Genomic DNA, 20597 nt, shown 5'->3' with positions numbered 1-20597 from the left:
ATTGAATAGTACTTTGCCTGTCGTATCATATTTACAATATTTTGTTGAATTTTGGTTCCCATATCAACAATTAATTCATTTTGCACAATGGGTGATAGATACGAAATTTGTTTCTTACTTATAATTTTTTTTTCGAACATCGCATTAAATGATATTTTAAAAGTGGATCAAATTCTGCAATTAATTCTATGATTCCTAAAAAATTACCATTATGGGCTGTGTACAAAGTATCAAAATTACCTCTAAAAGCTAAATTATGTTCGGATAAATAAAGAATTGCTGCTACTATTCGTCTTAAAACATTTCTTAATCGTTCTGCTTCAAATTTTATGACATTTTGATTTGCCTGATCAATTCTATTGTGATTTTTAAATTACATTCCATTTGTGCCCATGAACACATGCATTTCATGTGCACTGGATTTCGTTCGTGAGACTTTAATCTTTCACTTACATGTCGCCAGTCAGAAAAGCCATTATTAGATAAAAAAATTATCATCAGAAGAAAATAATTTGCGACAAAAACAAAAAATAGAGTTGGATGTGTTTGAATATACAAGCCATCTTCTGTTTTGCTTCTCTCCGTTTGCAATTGTCCTAACATAATGAGCTGTGCAAAAACACTTCTTGTTGTCATCTTTTGGAAAATCATTTTCGATCGGAGGAGACGGTGGACCACGTTGTACAATTTGTGTTAGTGTTGCGTTGTTCAAAATTTTGGGCCATGTTGCTTGATCATCAATAATAAATAGTTCACCTTCCTCTGGTGTCTCAGTTTTAGGATCTTCAATACTCATTATTTGACCAAACGCGTCATGTTCTCCGCTTCCTTTGAGTATTTCAGAACTCTCATTGTTAATTAATGTTGAAGCCGAAGAACTGTTTGTAGTTACAGAACTCCCGTTATCAACTATTATATCCGAACAAATATATGAGTTCAACTTCATAAATTTAAACAGTGAATTCCTTCTTTTTCTTGTTTTCGCTTTCGTTTTTCATGTCCACTTGGGTATTTTCTTCCATAATAATCTCTCTCAAGACTAGTCATACTCTAGAATTAAATAGGATAGATTTAATTATAAAATAAGTTAATAAATTAAAACAAAATTAATTACCTGATAAATAAAATATATCTGAAATAGATAATATTAGAAAATAAATAAATCTAATATAGATTGAAAACTGCTATTGAAGAAAAATTCTGATGTCGGATAACCTAAAACCAGTTTACAAAATATATTTTTTTATGTTTTGCAAGTAATGTCACATAAAAAAATTGCCATGACAGTACGTGTATATACTTACTTGTTCATAAAATCATAAACTAAAATCAAAAAAACTCCTTAAAATTATTAAAAGCGCCAGTTTTAAAATGCATCTCCCCCTATTTATTTCCCCCTATTTTCCACTATGTTGTACGATATTGTTATATATCTTAGAGTAGTTTCAAATACTCTAGCGCTAGAATCTTAACATTTATTCCATGTGTATGTTTATCCTAATGTTATTTCATCGAACAATAGAGCCAGACCGCCGGTCTAGCTCTGGCCATGAGATACCATGCGAGCAGTAACGGGGTACAGTGCCAACGAAAGAACGACGCGCCGTTATCAGTTTAATTTGAATGTATTTTCATGAAAAATTCGGTGTTTATTTTACCAAGAAAATGCATAAAGACTGTGTGGTGGCGCGGGGCCCTGTTCCACCACACAGGGGGGGAGGGATCTGTTTTTATTTTTGATGCTTCTCAGTAGTCCCCAGATAGAGTGATCAATAGGTGAGATAGAGGCTAACTTTTTATCCCAAACTTGGTTTCTATGTGTTTTAAGTGCATCTCTTACTGCTCCATTCAATCTGTTAAGCACTGTCTTGTCCTGAGGCGCAAGAGTGTTATGAAATCTCTTCCTAGCTCTGCTCTTCTCTCTGATCAGGTCCATAATGCCCTCAGGCAAACGATCAGACTTGGGGACAGGTTTCTGAAAGGTTGCAACCATTACAGCGGACTTAATCTGTTGGGTGAGGCTAGTCACTGCAGATTCCACATCTTCTGGTGTGCCTATGTGAGGGACAGGTCCTATTTGATCCCTAAGTGCTTTAGACAATCTCTCCCACGATATACCTGAATGAGAGGGAGGAGACAGGCATTCTTGTTCTCACAATTGCAGTAGAATTGGGTTGTGATCCGACGACAGCTCGTTTAATGATATAAGGCTGTACCGTAGTTTAATGTCTTGCAAGATAGCTATATCCAGGATGTCAGCAGTGCCAGACGTACTGAGATGAGTTGGTTAGGTAGGTCCAGCCACAACAGCATAGTTTGATCCTGTGTAGCTAGATAGGATGCGACCATTTTTATTGGTAGATTTACTGTTCCAAGCAGGATGTCTTGCATTGAGGTCTCCAGCAATGACGACCGGTCCTTTTACTCCAAGGATGGCATCCAGATCTGAGATCAATAATGTCTTTAATGGAGGGTTGTACGCAGAAAAAATTTTAAGGTTTGCAATTGAGTTTGTGAGGACATTAATTCCTGTGATTTCGAGGTTGGTGGTAGTAGGGTTCGTTATTGAATGATGATTGATATAGTTTTTGATAAGGGTGGCTGTACCTCCACCTCTATAACGAAGTCTGTCGTTTCTGTAAATCTGATACCCTCTGATTTTCAGGGTGTCAGCAGGCCTCAGGTGCGTTTCATTGATTAGCAATATATCTGGGTTGTATCTATTATTAAATTCCTGGATTTCTGGCAGTTTATTTTTTATACCGTTGGGATTCCAACCGATAATCCTAAGCGAGTTTGTGGCGATTTTTTTCCTATGCATCAGAGAGTGCTAATAATATGGACTGGGTTTGCTGTAAGAATCTTTTTGTGACACTTAAGGATGGATTTGAGTTGCTGAAATCTTGCAGCATGTTTGCAAGAGAAGAGGTGATAACAGCTGATAGATTTGAATGTGGATTATTCAGGTTCTGAGTTTGTACTATCTGTTTGGAGCAGGCCACATCAGCATATGTTCTCGCTTGATGTAGAAGATTCGTTTTCTTAAGGAGCTCAGTTAATGATGGGCGAGCACCTGTTGTCATGATCTCACTCTTGGAGAACTGAGGAGCCTGAGCTTCAGGAACTCTCGCACTAGGTGACGAGGTATATTGATGATTTGGATCATTCCATCTGTTTTTGGGGTGATGTATACACCCTTTATAATTAGCAGGGTGAGGACTCACAATTAGCGCACTTAGCCGGAGTGGATTTTGGCTTGGCGCAGGTGTTTGTGGGGTGATTCTCGCTTCATTTTAGGCATCTGAACTGAGCTTTGCATAGCTTCTGGGCATGGCCAAATTTTTAGCATCGGTGGCACTGCCCAGAAGATGCTTTCTTTCTCAATGGGTCTGGGGTGATTTTGAGTCCGCAGATTGATTTTAAATTATAGATGTCTCTGTAAATCTCAACCAAGACCAAAGGCAAAGGTGTCTTATTTGATCTAAACATTCTAGTAACCTTTATGGGAGGTAGTTCCTGTAAGTTAAGGTCAGTAACTATTTCATCCGTGTCAATATCCTTGGAGACTCCTCGTAGGACTACTTTCAAATATTTTTCGGAGGCAAGTGAAAAATGTGTGATATTGAGTTCCTCTTACGTCCAATTCCTTTGTAAGATTTCTATAATCAGCCACCGTGGAGGGCTGAATTCTTATACCTTCGTCTGCATTTTTGGCAGATGTGTAATTTATTTGAGAGGATTTCATTAGTCAAAAGCTCTGTGTGTATGCTTGTTAGTCGTTTTAATTCTGACATGATGGCGTTCTGCATTTCGTGAAATATCAAGGTAAGACTTTGTTTATATGCAATTTAATTGCTATCGCTTTCTTTAGCCTACGCTTGATATTGCTGGCAGTCCTTTGCGGCTGCGGGATATTCTAAAAAAAAAAAAATTGCTGGCAGGTTTTCAGACCTGCGAAATTTTTATTAACGCTCATACGCAGTTAAAACGATATGAACGCACCTGACCTAGACATATTCACTGACTTGCTCGATAAAGAGCCGGCTCTGGTACTTATTGATAAACTCCAAAAGAAGTTCAATCTGACAACATAGCCTACTAGCATGATTGACCCCGACATCATTATCGAGTTACTCGATAAAAGGCTAGCACTCACTTTTATTAAAAAGCTCAAAAAGTTTGAACGGGACTGGCCCAGCTACTTAAATTTATATTCCTCACCTGAAATCGACGTTGAGGAAAATGAAGACTCTCCTCAAATGGAGGAAAAACTCAATCTAGTTGTCTCTACCTCTAATTCTTCTGATCAAGGAGAAATCCACGCTCGTAAGAAGAGAAAAACTCTCGCTGCTGAGCCCACGAATGTTGTTGGTATGGACGAGGATGTTCCCATTTCAGATCCCTCTGCTTCCCCCAATGAAAAGGTGCCACCGATTATCCTAAGGGAAAAGCAGAGATGGACAACACTCAGAACCATTATGGCTAATTTACAAATAAATTATACATAAAAGGTTTTAGTAATACAGAGCCTTATCAACTTTACCTATACAAGTTGCTACAAGGTGTTTTTATTTTTAATAAGAATTTCTGGAGGAGATATAGATATATATATATATATTTTTTTTTTTAACTTGGGGATACTCTATATTAGGGTTACCAAGTAATTTTATAAGCTTGGTTATTTAACTCCTAATCCCAAGTAAGCAAACAGTTAAGTTTGCAGTATACATCTTCTAGTGAGATGTGCTTTACATTATGGGAAATACTAAGAATAGTGATCACAGCTTTACCCACCTTTACAATGAGTTGTCCTAGTGTTGTGCCATCTTTAGACTTGAACTATGTTTCAGGCGCAAACTTAACTGTTTGCTTACTTGGGATTAGGAGTTAAATAACCAAGCTTATAAAATTACTTGGTAACCCTAATATATATATATATATATATATATAGATATATAGATATTCACATAGGAAAGCATAACCGGAAACGCCACCAGAAGGCACTGACAGGGAGACAAAGATACAGAAATAACACAAGGTAGTAAGTAGTGTAAAAAACTTTATTAGGCGTAAGTGAACAATTCAATAGTAGTTAGATACATAATATGGTTTCACATCAAGTGCTCAAAGTTACGACCGTTAGCAGTGATGCATGCCTGCTGACACCGACGACGAATTGATTGCCATACATTTTTGAAAATATCTCGAGTTTCCTGGATATTAGCAGCGGCAATGGCGATTCTTGCCACGAGGTCCATGTCAGAGGACACAGGCGTTTCGAACACCATTGCTTTAAGGGTTCCCCACAGAAAGAAATCAATGCTCGATAAATCAGCTGAGCGTGGGGCCATGTGTCGGATCCACCATGCCCAATCCATCGAGCCCCAAAAGACCTGTCCAAATACTGACCCACAGAAATGCAAAAATGGGCTGGAGCCCCCTCGTGTTGGAACCACATCTGCCGACGTACAGTCATTGGAACATTGTTCAGTAAATCCGGCAGAATTTCTTCCAGAAAGGTCCGATACTTCTGGGAGTCCAGTCGGCGTGGTAACAGGTATGGGCCGACTAAACAGTCAGCGACGATAGCTGCCCATACATTAATGGCAAAGCGTTGTTGTGCAGCATGTGATCGCACAGCGTGTGGGTTCTCAACCGGTTTCGACCTTTTTTGAGGTCTCATCAGTGAGTAGGTAGACCATGTTAATACCAAGTTCATATTAAAGTATTAATTATAATGAAGAGCCTTCAATTCGGCGACATGAACTTATTTAAGTTAAGGGATATTATAACCCATATTGTTTCTTAGCCGATGTAAGTTCTGTTCGCTACAAACTTGGTATTAACATGGTCTACCTACTCACTGATGAGACCTCAAAAAAAAAAGGTCGAAACCGGTCTGGGTAGTGACCTTCTCTCATAATGTTGAACAATAATACAGCTCCTAGGAGTTAAGTTCACATTATGGGTAAATATCAAGAATAGTGATCGGAGCTTGCTCCACATTTTACATGAGTTACCTCAGCTTGCACTACCTTCAAGGGTCAGTTGCTGCACTATCGAGGTATTTGCTTACGCTTGGAATCGCCAAACTTTATATAGTTTCTATATTCGGCTAAGAAATAATATGGGATATAATATCCCTTAACTTAAATAAGTTCATGTCGCCGAATTGAAGCCTTTGGCTCTTCATTATAATTACATAATTATATGTTATTTTAACAAATAATAAAATTTAATAAAATAAGATTTACAAAAAATAGTTCACCAGGCCCACGCACCAATAATAAATATTTCATATCTCACAGAACTAAGGCGTGTAAGCTTACTAAAAATACACTGCCGTTCAGTAGCGCACCCAGAGGGGGGGAAGGGGGAGAGCACCACAAAGAAAAGGAAAAAACACTAGAAAAATTTTCCAAAATCTTTTCCTAATTAAAATTCATTTTTTTTATTGATGTTATGTGTTACTTATGAATTAGCGATCACTGCAGATGCTCAGTTATAGGTCGTATGCGATATGTAGTGTGTATTCGCAAAACGTCTACTCAACTCGCCCTCCCCCAAAGGTTAAATCCTGAGCGCTCGGCCCCCTCCAAGATTAAATCCTGAGTGCGCCACTGCTACCGTTCAAGCAGTACAGTTGGGAATGACGTAACGTGCAATGACAACAGCAAACGAATATCAGCGCTAGATCGCAGTGCATTTGTTTCGTAATCTAAAGCGTTAATCGAACAATTCCAATTATTAACTATTCAGTCAATGTCAAAACATAAGCTGTAACCTTTAACATGTTGTACTGCATTTATATAATGTTGTAAGCGTTGTTATTATTTATAAACACAAACAAATTTTAATTTTTTCATTTTTTCCTTGGGGGTGCTGCAGTGTCGCAGTGCTTATGTACGGGCAGCCACTGGCTAACACTGAAGTGAATATCAAGCAACTTAAGAACACTAATGCCTAGTTTTCTGTATTACTTACGACACTTTTAATATCTTTTAAAAACGTATGATAAATACACTTATATATAAGAGCTCTTATCTTGTAATTCAGATGAGATGAACAGCATGACTTTTAGTTTTTATTCCCTTTGGTAGGGCATTGCTTTTGTTCTTCAGATCCTGACACCTGTTTCAATCGAATAACTGAAATAATTCTTACTACAATGGAAGACTATTTCATTTTCCACTGAAGGACCCATACAACTATACAAATCTTACTTACCAAGAGGTGTGGCAAACAATTCATGAAAAATATTTTGCATATCACAAACTGACATACAAGAACACCATTTTCCCACTTAGTCAACAGAACAACATATAGCAACTACGGGAAGAATGTTAACCAAAAAAACACAAACAAAATTTAATTTTTTAATTTTTTCCTTAGGGTTGCTGCAGTGTCGCATTGCTTATGTACGAGGCCACTGGCTAACACTTAAGTGAATATCAAGCAACTGAAGAACACTAGCCTGTGTAGCTCAGTGGATGTGGCGTTTGCATACCATGGCGCTTAACAGCACGAAAGAAGACTTCTTGGTTTCGAATCTATTCTAAGCCTTTTTTCGACCAGTTCATCAGTTAGTCGATCTCTAGCACGGGCAAGCGGGTTTTTTGTCCCATAAACTCAAGAAAATCGACCGTAGAACCCACATTATTTCAGACATTAAATACGAGTGTTAGGGTTAGGTACCACGAAATGGCGGCACTTGTTGATCCGTCTCTCTTCACTGAGTGCCACTTAATTAGTGATAGCCTTGAGCCAGCTATCTCTGATTGGGTACCAGTGGAGATTGAACTGCCCACTCAGTCTCCGAAAGTTAGATGGGGCTAAACGGCCTCGCCTACTCCCTATACACGTGGTTGGGCTCAGTATTGTTTATTATTTGTGTATATGTTACATTAACTGTTTTTGTAATCCCCGTAGATGTCCTAGTGACTAGGACGAAATATAGGAAGTATTAAATTCTATTTTAATTATTTTTGAGTGTTGTAAAAAATCCATTAAGCCTCCAACATGATGTCCTCAAAGCACTTAAGCCTCTACACACGAGTATCAATAGATTTCGCACCATTCAGTCCACAGCATATCTCCTTGCTATCATTTCTTGATATCTTCAAGAAAGATCATTTTCTCTTCTTAGACTGAAAAATGTACCTGATGGCCACCCTCCATTCACTGTCTGGCTGCAATATTCTGAACCAACTTCACATCTTCTTTTCCATACCTTTTACCTGCGCACTATATAACTCTTCCTCACAGTTTCCCCTAAAGACTTAAATGCTTAAAAAACATATCATGAGATTCTTTCTTTCTTCTTGAACACATGTTTACACACACCATGTGACAGCTTTAGGCTGTTTTGTGCTATGGAAATAAACGTTATTTCTACAGGCCACTGCAGCAATACATGAGATATATACTGTTCTATATATATTATATTATACTAGGGGACACCGCCACCTGGCGCCTACGGCACCCAACCTCCCGCAGTGTTCCAGACTGGTAAGCCGGTTCTTGAATTCTGATGACTGGAATTTTGAAGACTTGACACTCAGGGTAGCCCCTGAGTTACAAAACGTTTCAAATAACTTCACAAAAAATGTTACATAAAAAGGGTTATCATTTTATATATAAATGGTAGATACAGAATATAAAAAAAAATCAGCTAACGCCTTTTTATTCCCGTATATATAGGAAGTAGGCGAGGCCGTTTTTAGCCCTATCTAACTTTTGGAGAGTGAGTGGGCAGTTCAGTCTCCACTGGTACCCAATCAGAGGTTGCTGGCCCAAGGCTATCACTAATTAAGTGATACGCAGAGAAGAGTGACGGCTCAACAAGTGCTGCCAACTCGTGGTCCCTATTATATATATTATACTATAATATAAAAATATAAATATATTAGCTAATGCATTTTATTCCCTTATAGGGAGTGGGGGGGGGGGCTTTCTACCCTATCTAGCTTTTGGAGACTGAGTGGGCAGTTTAACCTCCTCCGGTAGCCAATCAGTGATCGCTGGCCTATGTCTATCACTAATTATAGCAGTCACCGATGAAGAGGCTGGCAAACAAATGCAGCCAGCTCTTGTTACCTAACCCTAACAAGATATGTTACTGTCTGAAACAATGTAAGTACTACGGTCGATTTTCTTGAGCTTACGGAATGAAAAACCCGAGATTCCGGGAGGAAAAACCCACTTGTCTGTGCCAGAGATCGACTAACTAGAGAATCAGTCGAAGAAAGGCTTAGAAAAAGTTCCTCCAGTCGGTGACGACTTGAACATAAGTCAAACGTCGAGCGACCATGCGCAGACGCAAGTGCCACTTCTACTGAGCTATACAGGACTCTCATATATTATATTATATATATATAATATATGTGATATAATATATTATATGTTATATCACAGAAGAAATAAGAAAATTCAATTGTAATTCAACAAACAATTGAAAACAACCATAGTCTAAAAAAAACCCAAACAGCAATTCATGAATATCAAACAAATGGTTGTAGTCAAACAAGACAGGACCATCATCAGAGATCGATATGTTATAGCAAAAAGAATTGAAGAATTCTACACAATGTTGTATCAGGATGATGAATTAGATGAAGAAGAAGACACAGCTGAAGTACCACAGATTCTACCAGAAAAAGTTATGTAGAGCATCCAAAGCTTTCAAAATGGAAAAGCTGCAGGTGAGCATGGAGTTATAGCTGAACTTCTAAAAAGAGGTGGAGAAATAATCTACAAACTCTTAGCAAAACTATTTACTTTATGCCTGAAGAAAAATGATGTACCAACAACATGGAAGAAGGATACCCTTATTCTGATACATAAAAAAAGGTGAGATAGAAGACTAGACGAATTACCGATTAATCAGTCTACTCTCAGTGGTTTACAAAGTGTTTACAAACGTTTTAGCTCATAGGCTTTGTGAGACTCTGGACCTAGCACAACCAAAAAGAACAGGCAGGCTTTCGAAGGGGCTTTAGTACAATGGACCATATTCAAGTTATACAGCAGATTATTGAACTGTGTAATGAATATCAATTACCACTATGTTTTGGTTTTATTGACAATGAGAAAGCCTTTGATTCATTTAAAACTTGTGCAATACTTAAAGCATTATGAAACTAACAAGTGGAGGAGCCTTACATCAGAACCATCTAATCAGCATGCACCAATGCCACAACAGCAATTCATTTCAATGGATTGAAATTAATTATTTGAATCCATTCAAATGAATGGATTGAAATGAAATGATTGGACGTATTGTGTCACAGGGTGACACAATATGTCTAAAATTATTCACAGCGTGCCTAGAAGAAATATTCAAACTTCTTGATTGGGAAGTGAAAGGTCTGAAGATAAATGGAAGATATTTAAGTCATTTACGCCTTGCAGATGACATAGTTATCTTTACTTCAACTGCACATGAATTACAGGCTCGTATCCATGAGCTCCAAATTTCCAGCAGAACAGCAGGCCTAAAGATAAACTTAAAGAAGACCCAAGTTATGTTCAATATCTATGTCCAACCAGAAATAATAAAAATCAATAACGAGGAAATTAAACAAGTAGATCATTACATATACTTAGGACAACAGATATTAATGGAACAAAATATTATGAATGATATTAAAATGCTCACGATGCTTGGGTGGAAAGCATTTGGAAAATGACATTCAATATTCAAAAGCCAACCATTATGCCCGAAGAGAAAAGGTTTTAACCAATGTATTCTTCCTATACTGACATATAGCTGTAAAACATGGACATTGAATGCAAAGGAAATTCAAAAATTAAGAATAACACAATTTAGTATGGAAAGTATGCTTGGCATCACAAAAGAAATCAAAACAAAGTCTCTCACATCAGAGGAAGAGTGAAACATCTGAAGTGACAATGGGGTGGGCATATTGCTCGAAGACAAGATCAGCGAGGGGCAAAAGAAGTACTGGATTGGATACCATGAGAGGAAAAACGACCACGATGCTGACCTAAATCACGGTGGATTGATGATATTATCAGATTTGCAGGAGTGACATGGTAAAGGAGAGCCATGGACAGAAAGTTTTGGAGTAATCTTGGAAAGGCCTTCATCCAGCAGTGGATCGACAATGGCTGATGATGATGATATATTATATTATAAATTAAAATTCTTCACGAATTTAATTCAGAAAAGGTAGGTCTCAAAAGCTTACTTTTGAAAACTGGTTAAATTCCACCCAGAGCTATCACTAATGGCTTTAATTATTACTGATGATCTTGCAGACTTTGTGGTGAAAAGCATCTAAACCTTAACTCCATTAATTGAGTTTTCTTTTGAGAAAATAAGGTTTTTATGAGGGAAAAAATATATTTATATACTTGCCACACCAAAGATTGACTAACTTGGGAAACAGTTCTCTCTCATATATATATACATAGAGAGAGAAAAAAAAGAGATTATATTGCACATTAATTCCTCCAGTGCATTTTATTCACAAGAGGTAGCAGGTTTCAAAAGCTTACTTTTGAAACTTGGATAGATTACACTTAGTTATCACTAATGGCCGATTTAATTATTATTGATGAGTTTGAAGAGTTTGTGGTGAAAAGCATCTAAAGCTCAACTGCAATAAATGGCCAAATCAAAAATAAGAAAGTAGATGGATTCAGTGCGATGTGTAAAATTTTCGCGATATAGATAAACGTGCTCTTGCGGAAAACAACGTAGAAACATAACTAGATACAATTCATCATAATACTATCAAGCGCCTAACGATGTATTTTGAGACCAAACTTTCAGCCAGTAAAGTCCGCACCACAGGGATGGATGGTAAGAGGTCATTTGGGGCTTAAAATCTCTAGAATCATCTCTGTCAGCCTGTGAGGTATGAAGATAGTGTGATCAAAACATTTACAGTACAGGAGGTGTTTCTAATTTTGACTGTAGGAATTAGTGAGACCTGGCTATCAGAATCAGACCTACTAACTGGTATCGAGTATCATAGGTACAGTATTTTTAGGAAGGATAGAGTGGATAGGAGATGGGGGGACGTGCTGCTAATGATATTGGATGACTTAAATCCAGTTAGAGTTGAGACCTATGAATGTAGTAATACTACTAACAATATTTCATGTGGCAGTGAGTTTGAAGCCATCTGGTGTGAGGTGGAATCTAACAAGACAAATTACATAGTGGGGTGTGGTTACAGACCTGGTGGATCGGTCGTTGGTGATGAAGAAATATATCACCAAATAGAAAAGGTGAGTGCAAAAAGAATACTCATAATGGGAGACTTTAATTGTCCAAATATTGATTGGGTAGCAGTAGAATCTCATAAAAAGAATGAAAATGCATTTATTGAGCGGTTGCGGGACAACTTCCTCAAGCTGCATGTAACATGAGGAACTCGAGGTCAGCGAGTGTTAGATTTGATTATTAGTGTAAGAGTGTTTTAGTTAAAGATGGAACTATTCTGCTTCCAGTTTGCGACAGCGATCACGCAGTACTCACTTGGGAAGTGACTAAGTTTATGAATGTTCCATTCAGAAAAGGTTACATGCTGAACTAGAAAGCAGGAAATTATGACCAACTGAGGAGTATACTGAGTTCAATGGAATGGGATCGGTTGTTGGATAGAAAGAATATCGACGGTACGTGGGAAGCATTTAAACAATACTTAAATGATGCGATATCAGAATGTGTCCCGAGAGTTCGAAGAATAAATAGAGGAGACAAATGGATGTGTAATATTATTAAGCAAGAGATCCGTAAGAAAAGGATTATGTGAAAGGAATACCGTTTGGATAAGGATGACGTCGGTTATGAACGTTATAAACAAGCAGCAAGCTAGAATATTCACAACTGTTGTACGGAAAGCAAAGTCTGATTATGAAAAGAAACTGGCTCTGCTTGCTAAAGACAACCCACAAGAATTCTATCGATATGCTGCAAGTAAAAGAAAGAATGAATATGAAAGAATATCTCTTCTAAATCCAGATGGCATAAGGGGTTGTTCAGTTAATGAGTGCCTATTTCGTTAAAAGCTATCAACTTGGTGAACGCAACCTTGAGCTCACTGTTACCTCTTTACTAGATAAAGAAACACAGGTGCGTTGAGGCCGAGGTATTAGAGCTGTTGCACAAACTGAATAAGAATTCAGCAATGGAGGACTGATGGAATATCAGCACGTGTGCTAAAAGCGTGTTCAGCTGAACTGGCCATTCCTTAGACCAGGATATGTAACATGAGTCTCAGAACAAGGAAGATTCCACAGGAATGGAAGGAATGTATGATAATTCCATTGCACAAGGGATACAAAGACCGATGTATTCAACTATTGACCTATTAGTATCTCAGGAGTGGTGGTAAAGATGTAAAAATTGGTTAGGGCCCAAATTCAGAAATGGGTTGATAATGAATCTCTGGAATTGTAGGCATGGGAAAATGAGTGTCAGTATCTAATCATGTCGAAGTCATTCATTCACTTCGACATGATTAGATATCCATTATCGTATTATATTGGTGAGATTAAGCTAGAAGAAACTGATGAGGCTAGGGATCTTGGAGTGTTAATAGATAGGAAGTTGAAGTTTAGGGGGCCATGTGGAAAAGTTGCAAACACACCTCAAAAGATAATTGCAATGCTGAAACGAATGTTCACATGTAAAGATAAGGATGTTAATTTGCTTCTTTACAAGGCCTTGATTAGACCTCGCTTGGACTATTGTGTGCAGGTCTGGTGTCCTGGTTTCCGTTGGGTTCTGATATATTGGAGAGAGTACAATGGAGAGTGTTAAAAATGATATCAGGATTGTGGAATACTGATCAAGAAGACACATTGAGAATTTGTAGACTGTAGACAATAGCAAACAGTAGAAAGAGGGATGACATGATTGAAACTTACAAATTTCTGAAAGGATCATACAAGATTTCAATTGATGGTATTTTTCAATTTATGGAAGGTGGGGAAAGGAGAAGAGAGAGCATCCTTGGAAGCTGAAAATGAAGGCCGCCAAGGACGTGAGGGCTAGATTTCTCTCTCAGAGGGTGGTGTGTGATTGGAATGAATTACCATTGGATGTTGTGAGTGCAAGCAGTGTGATTGAATTCAAGAATAAGTATGATAGCTGGTGTGTGTCGTATGTGGCCTCTCTCCACGAGTCTGACTCCCTGGAGGAGTCTCTTAATAATAATTTACAGCTAATAATCTACAATGGTTCTTTGCTTTGGTGCTGCTACCTTCAGTAATTAAAAAAAATTCTTTTGCACTTGTACTGGTTGGCCAAGTGTTTAGCAATCCACTCTCCAGCCAAAAGGCTGCAGGTTCGAATCTCACTGCGGGAATGGATGTTTGTGATTGTCTGTGAAAATATCGGTGGTGGTGGTGGTGGGTGGCAGATTGCGTTGGTGGAGACAGAGCTGTAGAGTAGGTGCAGATACTCAGAACGTTCCAAAACCTCAATATGAACACAGTACAAGATTAAATGGCATATCAGCTCATGTATTACAAGAATGTCCAAGGGAATTATATCTCTGACCAAACTGTTTAAGCCTTGGTAATGGGAAAGTGCCACTGAAGCAGAAAGAGGACAAAATATTCCCACTGTATAAGGGATGCTCAAATTAACAAATTATAGGATAATCAGCATCTCAGAGTCGTGGTTAAAGGTATTGGAGAATTTGATGAAAGAATTGAGTACTGGGTGGAGGGATTATGATACTCTATAGGGACAACATGATTTTGAAGGATTGGTCTTGCTGTAGTATTCTGCTTACTTTTTATATTAAAGTAACAATGAAGTTGGATTTAAAAAAAATAGCTACACACTGATATTGCAAAGGCATTTGACAAGATTCAACATGATATTCTTGCATAAATTGTAGAAAATGGGGATTGTCACCATCTAATCCAGATTCATGGATATGAATCTGGATTAGATGGTGACTGATGAACGGATATTAAAAGGTGGTTTATGGAGATGAAACCAGTAGGTCGGTGAACAGTGGTGTACCACAGGGCTCAGTACTTGGTCCTCTCTTGTTTAATTTGTATATATCAATGATATAGGAAATGAATTACAGGAAATATTCAGTTGTTTGCTGATGCTAAACTGAAAAGAGCAATGGTAAATGAAGGTGATGTAGAGATCCTGCTGGAAGACAGACTCTGCCCATACTAGCAGTATGGACAAAGGTAAATTGTTTGGGAAGAAAAGATTACAAACTATGTACTACATTGATGGAACTGGAAACTGATGAGGCCAGGGACTTGGAGGGTGATTATGGGCAGGGAGTTTACAGGGCATACTGCAAAGGTAACCAAGACAGGAGATTAGATTACATAGTTGTTCCCATATATAAAATAAAATAAAAGACTTTAACAAGTCACATCTGGATTCTGTAGGAACGAAGAGGGTATGGACACGATCCGATGCAAGTAAAGATTGTGGCAGGTCTATAGAATGCTACATATGAGAACAAATTGATCTGTGGCTTCAAAAACTACTGATAGACAAAAAAAAGAAGGCATGATAGAATCATACTAATTATTAAAGGGTTTTATGGGATGAAAACTGAAGACTTTTTTTTTAGTACATGGTAGGAAGGGAGAGAATGAGGGATCACCCATGGAAATTGTGTGTGTGGTTAGCAAGGATGTTAGGACTAGATTTTTTTGCTGAGAGGGTAGTGAATGGGCTGCCAGAGGAAGTACTTCATCAGTGAATGAGTTCAAATCTTCATGAAAGGTATATAGGATATAATGTCCTGCGTGAAAGAGAAAAATTTAATTACCTGGATGCTGAAGAGGCAATATTTGTATTATGTTTACACCAGAAAAAGATTGCAGGTTACTCTGTTATCCCAAGAAAATTCTCATAGAATCTTGCACATTTGTGATTGTCACAAGTAAGACTGAAAGAATTATTTTTTTGTGAAAGATTAGACAGGACTGAGTTTTGCAAGCCAAGGCACATTTCCCTGAACATATACCCCCTACTGATAAAAAGCAACATCCAGCAAAGAGATGCCATGTATGCAGAAGCCCAGAAGTGGATATTTTAGAGGTTCTGCAAAAAGGTTTGACATATGAAAAAGAAATAGAACGTACTATCATCAGATGAATGTGGACTGGATTCAATGTCAATTCAAGAGGATCAATGACTTATTCATAAATGTGCTGCAAGGGAATCCTGTTCCAGGAAAAGATGGAAAATTTTTTTCTTTTAGTTGAATGTTTTAAATACCATTTAAGCTTTTTAATTTTTTTTTTTATTATATTTCATTCTTATATCCCATACATCATATGTTGCTTAACTCTTCAATAACCAGTGGTACATAAAAAGCATCAACTGGCAGAAAGTTGCAAAGAAGAAACTTTGTAAACAATGGATTCGAAAATCCATATGTTGACAGATCCATAAGTTAAAACTGGTTTGAACACTGTCTTGTATACAGCTAATTTAGTGTTCTGACTAATTTCTCTCATATTCCATATAAATTTATTCAGTTGACTTCCTACTATACCAGCTTAGTTTATTCTGTTGTCAATTTCATATTTAATTTACCATCTTATTAAAAATCATTCCAAAAGTAGCTGAAATGTTTTACTTGTTCTATACGTTCTCCATTCACAATCCAGTTGATATTTTCAATGCATTCGCATTGTTATTGCTGACCATCGTACCAAATCTATTACAACAGTTATTCACTTTAGTTAGGGAATCTTGTAGTCTAATATACTGGATTTATTTAGAAGTATAACATCATCTGCATAAAGTAAAAGAACTGAGATTATCTCCAATTTTGATATCAGGTTTAATACCACTTTCCTTCATAATGATTCATATAGATAATGAATAACAGAGGGGATAATGTGTATCCTTCTCTGACACCAGATTTAACATTAAACCATATTCCTGTACTTTCTTCAATTCTAACTGCTGACTTACAACTCAAATAAAGACTAAGTATCGCTTGATATAATGCCCATTGCCACCATATAACTGTGCATATTGAATAGCTTCTCTTGGCACCTTGTCATATGCCTTTTCCAGATCTACAAAATTTAAATACAGATATTTCTTATATTCCCACAATTTATCAACTATTTGTCATAATGTGAAAATTTGATCCTGACAGCCTCTATTTGGCCTGAATACAGCTTGTTCTTCAGCAAGCTTCCCTTCCACAATCCTTCTCAACCATTTCTCAAGTATACTTGCATAAATCTTACCTGGAACACTCACAGTTAAAAATACCTCAGTAATTCTCACATTCAGTTTTACTTCCCTTTTTTATATATGGGTACAATGAGAGCTCTACTCCAATCACTGGGAATTTGTCCCCCTGTCCAGGCCTTTTGAACTATGCAGTGCAGCCACTGTACGACTTTTATACCTCCATACTTGAGCATTTCTGGTTGAATATCATCTTACTCCTGCTACCTTTTCCACATTTCAGGTTTTTGATGGCATTTCCTACTTCAAGTATGGATATATATTCCTGAATGCATGCCTGGTCAGTGTATTTTACAACTGCTGATATCAATGCTTGTTTCATTTAGCAATCTTTCAAAGTAATTACTCCATGCTTCAAGGATATCTTTTTCTCCAGTTTTCATGTCACCTTTATCATCTCTAATAACCTTTTCTCCCTTTACAGAATTCTTTCCTCCATTTCTGAGCTTCTTGCCACCTTCTTGATATTTATTTTCTATGTTCTTACTAATGACCTCACATGACTTTTGTTTAGCTTTCTTACATTTCTCTCTTTATTATTTAAGAGCACAAGCTGACTTATTTGCCAGGAACTTTTGATATGCTTTCTTCTTTTCTTTCACTGCCTCTTTAACTTCCTGTGTCCACAATGGAGTTCTGATTTTTTTATCTTTGCACACAACCTCACCACATGCCTCTCTGGCAGAATCAATCAATGTTTCCTTCAGAGTTTGCCACTGAATCTCCAAGGTTTGATTCCTGTTCTCAAACTTTCATTTTTTTCTTCAATCATGTTTGTGTATTTTAATCTACAGTTCACATCTGAGAGCTGCTCAACTTTCTTAAATGTTATTCTTTTCAATATGAAATTCAATTTCATCCTGCTCAAGACTAAATGATAATCACTTCCAATTTCAAATCCTCTATACACTCTGGAATCCTGCACCAGAGAGAACACATCACTATCAACAATAACTGTCAATGAGACTTTTCTTATTCCTTGCCTCTTCTCTCCATGTGAATTTGTGCACATTTTTATGTTGGAACATGGTGTTAGTAAAAACCAGTCCATGTCCTGAGCAGAAAGTCAACAGGTATTTGCCATTATTATTAGCTTTGCTCTTTTCTCCAAATTTTCCCAAAATATTTTTATATGTCTGCCAATCATTTCCTACTCTGCTATTTCGATCCCCAACTTTTCCTTTTTCATTATGTCAGTTGCTTTCTCTAAATCCTCAAAAAATTCCTCAAGTTCTATCTTAGTAGAACCTTCGGTGGGACCATAGGCACAAATAAGTCTGATTGTCCAGTTCCCCATTCTGATATCTGTCCACATCTCTCTACTTGAGACTGCCTGCCTTTCAAGAAGATTAGCCTTGTATTTAGTGTTGAATACTATGGCTACTCCTTTTCCTCAATTGTCATTGCCTGAATATAACATTTTGTATTTATTGCTCAAAGATCTAACCAGATTTGTCTTTTTTGTTTCAGTCACCCCCTATTATGTTGATTTGGTAGTTATCTAATTCCTCAGCTAGCTCCATTTCTTTGCCATTCAGGCTTCTTATGTTGATAGTACCCATACTATCAAAAGTCACCTACTGGTACTGCAAAATCAGTACCAGTAGCTGACTTTTTGCTCTGGTTCCCAGGCCTTGTTTAACCATGCAACGCCCCAGCTGGTATGAAATTCTGTTATGTTGTACCATCATTTGAAATTTTGGTTTAAGCAAATAAGAATAGGATTTGGTTGGCTAAATCCCAAATTGCCAGCCCATCCTTGTCCGTTCAATATCCAGGTAGATACCTAACAGAGTGCACCCAAGAAGGTGAGGATTGGACATTAGGTCAGAAGCCCTGATCGGTTCTCTGCATTCATTTAAAGGCTATGTGGAAGTCTCTCAGTTATATAGCTTTAACCCTTAAGCACCCCTGGGTCAGAAGTAAAACACTTGACTAGAGACTGTAGATATGAATCTTGAGAAAGATTAGAGGCATGAACAGGTGACATGAATGGCAATATCATATTAAAAACAAGGATATTAGGGAAGAACTTGGCATTGTTATCATCCAGGAATGTGTTAGCAGAGCTAATCTCAGGTGTTATGGTCACTTAAACAGAATGGGAGATGATAGATTAGCAAAACAATTGTTCTCTGCCAGGTTGGCAGGAAAAAGACCCAGAGGAAGACCAATATATAGCTGTATTGATACAGTAAAAGTGCCTTAGAAGATAGAAATATAAGATCCTATAATGTTGGAGTCTTGACAGATAGACTGATTTTGAGGAAAATTTTAGATAGGAAGTTAGTAATGATGCAATTTTTCATGTCGTACTATCATATCCTGTACAACCTTAGAGGGTATATATCAGAATTTGATTATGATGTATGTTGACAGGAAGCACATAATAGGAAAGTTATAAGGAATTCTGGAATTGAATTATAAGAGTGATGAATAGTTGCTATATGAAATTTTAACAGATTTAGAGGGAAGGAGAAATCATCAATACCAAATGTGATGAACAATGCCCACGGAAGTATTTGTAAGAAATGCAAACATCAACAACCGAATATCTATGTAAAAGAGAGTGGAATGAAGTGGAGAGAGAGAACACTTAATTATCTTGACTAAGTATTTTTAGAGCCACCAACTCAAATATGAGTAAAGTACTGAATGGCTAAGCAGATTTATAATTTTTGTACAGTTAACAGCATTCAGAGGCAGGTAAGGCATTGAGCAAAAGAGAAAACCTAAAGTTTGGATGCTGAAGAAGAAATACTTGCAATATGTTTATGACAAAAGAGATTTTGGAGGTTTGAATAATCTGAAGAAAAATCTGATATTTTCTAGAGATTTGATGTTTTTAGAAAAAAGATGGGAAGGAAAAGGTTTACTAGCATCTCCACTAATAAATGGTTTGGAGATCAGTGGGATCACAGATGGTCATATATCAGAAGTTTTGATGTTTAGTGTAGTCTGTCAAATGGAGTATACTGTTATCAACAAAGGAAGAGAGTTGCTGAAATAACAGAGCCTTACCTTGTGGAACAACATTATGAATTGCAAACTTGGGAGGATAAATATCCATTCACCATTTACCACTCACCATAGAAGCCAGACCATATGATGAGATATACCGATGCCTCAGCAATAGCAAGAGCAAACCACTTGAGATTCTCCACACTTTTCTGTGATATTTGTCCAAAGATGGATGACTTACTTCTGATCATTCATTGAGAGGATTTAAGGTACCTGAAATGAAGTATTGTTACTTTAGAAAGAGTGCCTGAGGAGGCAATATTATGGCAGGCAACATGAACAGTAATGGAGACTAAAGACAGTGACTTATGAGTTGCTATAAGTACTGCTATATTTGCAA

The sequence above is a fragment of the Typopeltis vanoorti genome, chromosome 14, assembly GCF_054136105.1.
Source record: "Typopeltis vanoorti isolate ZY-2024b chromosome 14, IOZ_Tvanoo_1.0, whole genome shotgun sequence".
In the NCBI taxonomy this organism is placed as follows: domain Eukaryota; kingdom Metazoa; phylum Arthropoda; class Arachnida; order Uropygi; family Thelyphonidae; genus Typopeltis; species Typopeltis vanoorti.
The sequence above is the reverse complement of the archived record's forward strand: the minus strand, read 5'-3'. Positions refer to the sequence as shown.